We start from the raw sequence: 4,537 nt of genomic DNA, 5'->3' as shown, positions 1-4,537 counted from the left end.
GGAAGGTAACTAACGCCCACAACAGTTACAGCCTGTGTTTAAAGTGAACCTGATTTGCATCCTTGCCCGCATCTCGTGGTCGTGCGGTAGCGTTCTCGCTTCCCACGCCCGGGTTCCCGGGTTCGATTCCCGGCGGGGTCAGGGATTTTCTCTGCCTCGTGATGGCTGGGTGTTGTGTGCTGTCCTTAGGGGACTTATGACCACAGCAGTTGAGTCCCATAGTGCTCAGAGCCATTTGAACCATTTGCATCCTCATAGTGGCGCTGCTAGCACCATTCTTGCACGACTGGAGAGAAATTTTAATAGACATCGTCTTTCAGATGCAGAAACACGCCTAACAACTTTCTTGAGGGTATTTTCGTTCTCGTCGTTGCAACTCCAAAAATTCGCATCTTTTGTAGTTGCGACGACAGAACGAAAATAACCTCAAGAATCGTAAACCAACTACGGACAATATGGCGACAAATGAAGAATCAAACAACTTTTGCTTATGTCGGACAGTTCCTTCTTGGCCCTACGATTTTTTTCCCATCCATCAGTGTATTTGAAATTCTTCATTGTTACTACACTACTAAAAATTCTATCTTGTCAAAAGTAGGCATATTCAGAACCGTGGCTGCAGCACGTCTGTATGATTTGTGGCTGTAGCTTAGTATACGAGCTACAATTTAAAACAAACCGTTACCGGTTTCGGATTTATTACACGTCCACCTTCAGATGGCTCTTGCAGGTTTCCTTACTTTTCCGCTGGAGCCTCATTTTGTACTCGATACTGGCTTTTTGCGCAAAGGCAAATACAGTTTTTTTTGTTCAAAATTCGAGGTTTCTTATTTGACTTTCAAGGAAACTTTCATCAAAGGTTTTAATGTTAGTAAAAAATGCAATGCGGCGACTACTCACGTGTGGTATACTTCCGTGCGAAGAATTCCTCGTGTATTTGTGTTGTGTAAAAATTTGTGTGAACTTTAAAATGATACCATGGTCTTTTAATAAATTAGAATCCGACGATGGTTTGTTTTAAATAAACTTTTGTAAGACATACCTGTGGCAGGCTGAAGTTTAAACTATGAATACACAATATCAAAAATGCACATTTATTTTACCACTTGAGTTTGATTTATTTATTTAAAACATCAGTGCTCCGGAATGAAACAACTTTCTCAATTTTGGTTTGCTTCTAGGTGATATAGATTTTACTTATGGCATTTTTGTCTGATTTCCACTTGCATTTGGAAGTCTCGTCTGCTTGTGCACTTTCTAGGCTTTCCTGCGTTTGCCGGCCGAAGTGGCCGTGCGGTTCTGGGCGCTGCAGTCTGGAACCGAGCGACCGCTACGGTCGCAGGTTCGAATCCTGCCTCGGGCATGGATGTGTGTGATGTCCTTAGGTTAGTTAGGTTTAATTAGTTCTAAGTTCTAGGCGACTGATGACCTCAGAAGTTAAGTCGTATAGTGCTCAGAGCCATTTTTTTTTTCCTGCGTTTTGACACTGGTGTTTTCGACCTAATTTCTTATTGGCTTGCAGCACTACGCGTTTCTTCACGCAAGACACGACAAAATATTGCGCCACTGTCGTTTATTTCTATCAGTTCAGTTTTTTCATGATTTCCGTGACACTCTTCCAGGAATCAAATAAAACCGTGACCATCCGTACTCCGCTCCTTGTACACGTTCAGTATACGCAATTTCTCCGATTTTGGATGAGCCTCGCATAATCGCGCAATATTCTAGGATGGGCCGCACGAGTCTATTGTATGGAATTTCCCTTGTAAACTGATCACATTTTCTCAATATTATACCAGTGAACAGAGATCTGCCATTTGCTTTATCTACGGGTTATAATGTGCGATCATTCCATTTCATGTCTCAACGAATTGTTATATTAAGGTATTTCTATGTAGGGACTGATTCTTATTCATATTGTAGACATACAGTGATACTAAGCTCCCGCATTTTGTGCTTGAAACATTGTACAGACATGCAATATCACTGAAAGTGCAGTGCAATCCTCTACGCTATCTTTAAAAGAAGGCACCACCCATATACAAGCTAGCTGTTATGTGACTGAAATAACTGTACAATTATGCACGGGTCACAAGAAGAGAAAGATAAAAATCTAAATGAAGGTGACGAAAGGCATCAAAATCTACACAATTCTTCTATTTCGCACATTACTATACAATTGTTTTCAACACGTAACTGTACTACCCTTCGTGCACTCTAGTAGACAGGTGACTGCATTCCTTTGAAGGTAGCAGAGGTATGGACTTATAATTGTAGAACAATCGAAAGCGGCTACGATGAATTATAATTGGGGTCAGGAAAAATAAAATTTATACTGATAGTTCAGCTCGCGTGCTCCAAAACTTGCCCAAGTCAAAAAAGTTGATAATGTTTACAGTAACGTCGTTTCGCATGCGTGGAAACACGATGAAAACCGATTAAAAAACATAGAAAGAAATCGTTTTCCCCATCACACAGAAATTTCATGCAAAGGATCAAATGGAACTTACTCTTGTGCATCACAAAAAGGAGTATCAATTATAAATAACTAGCATAACAACGAATGCATCAGTTTTTTTTTCAAATATTTATCTTGCATTTAATAACTAGCAAATTCATCAAATTTTATTATTTTTTATCTAAATATTTCTCTCATATTTAACAACTGCAGTCACAGAGGAGATAGCGTATGTAAGGCAATGGTAGGCAAGATTATAAATTCAAAATATTTTTTAAAGGATCTTATTGTTAGTTAAGCTGCTGTGTTACTCAAAGTTTAACACGAATGCTCTGGCTAACAATATTTCCGGAAGTCAGTGTTATAACATAATAATATGCGTCAAAATATTGGTCAGGACATGCCCATTATTTAATACACCTTTGATGAATTTGTCTTACTGGCTTGGTATTAATGGTCAAATGTGCTTAAATGCGGCAAAGAGCGTTTAAATATGGCGCAACCGTAAATCTGTTACCACAGCCTTCATTTGGCGTTCACACTGTTGGGTTCGCTAACTCTCACGAATTAGCATCTTTGAACCTCACCAATATCTTGTGATACACTACAGATCAATCTATTAGCATCTTTGAACCTCAACAATATCTTGCGCTACACTACAGATCAATCTGCCACCACAATCAAGATTATAGATAGGGGATCCAACATCGCACTCTAGCTTTTAATTCCACTACGTTCCTCCACAACCGACGTCGCTATCGCAGGCCTATGTGATAACGCTCGATAATGAAGTAGGCAGTTCGCTTCCTGATATGTAGGAGAGATTTTCACTGCCAGTATTTGGCCGGCAATGGCGTCAAGTTCCTGATGAGCATACATAGCAACAATATCCTGGATTAAATTCCAAATCTATACGCAGTGTCTCAGCATGTGACACTGTTTATGGTAATCCGTCCGTGAGATGGTCCTAATAAAAGTAGGCTACGATGTGTGATAAAAAAAGTTACGGGAATTTTTGTTTTTCTTAGAATATATTTATTTATTCATCAACATCAGCTTTGTACTTATCAAGCAATCCCACTCAGATAAATGCACTTGTGCCTGAGATTTTTCCAATCTTGAAACCACTTCTGGAACATACTTTTCGTTATGGTTGTAACAAAATGAAACACCTACAGCCGTCCTTAAGGTGTCATTTATTATGTAGCTACAAGTTTCGGCTCTTCAATGCACCGTCTTCAGGCCTTAGTTTATGCTGAATAGGTCAATAATACCTGAAGATGGTGCATTGGAGCGCCGAAACTGGTAGCTACACAAAAAAAGACACCTTCAGGCCGGCTGTAAGTATTTTATCTTCTTACAACAGTGACCGGCCGAAGTCCCCAGACCTGCAACCACAAGGATGGACATACAAAAACTTCGTTATGGTGTTCACCTTAGTGCCGGCCGGAGTGGCCGTGCGGTACTAGGCGCTACAGTCTGGAACCGCGAGACCGCTACGGTCGCAGGTTCGAGTCCTGCCTCGGGCATGGATGTGTGTGATGTCCTTAGGTTAGTTAGGTTTAAGTAGTTCTAAGTTCTAGGGGACTAATGACCTCAGCAGTTGAGTCCCATAGTGCTCAGAGCCATTTGAACCATTTTTTTTGTTCACCTTAATCAGCAATTCCGTTTTTATCTCATCAAAGGTGGCAAAATGACGTCCTTTCCTGGTTCACTTCTGACTCGGGAATTGAAAGAACTTTCAGGGGGGCATGATCGGCGAATAAGGTGGCTGAGGCAACACAACGGTTTGGTTTTTTGCTAAAAAATCACGAACAAACAGACAGGCGTGAGCGGGAGCATTATCGTGATGCAATTTCCACAATTGCCAAAATTGTAGTAGTTTTCTTCGGATTGCTTCACGCAAACGGCGCACAACTTATTGATCGTACGACTATATGGTAAGAATTCATGATGCACTGTCCCACTGTAATTGAATAGAACAATAAGAAGAACCTATGTGTGAAAACTTGTCGATAAACTGGGACGATTGGGCCATGGTTTCGATGTCATACTCGTACCACTATGTTTCGCCCCGTG

Source organism: Schistocerca nitens, chromosome 4 (genome assembly GCF_023898315.1).
Source record: "Schistocerca nitens isolate TAMUIC-IGC-003100 chromosome 4, iqSchNite1.1, whole genome shotgun sequence".
NCBI lineage: Eukaryota > Metazoa > Arthropoda > Insecta > Orthoptera > Acrididae > Schistocerca > Schistocerca nitens.
The sequence above is the reverse complement of the archived record's forward strand: the minus strand, read 5'-3'. Positions refer to the sequence as shown.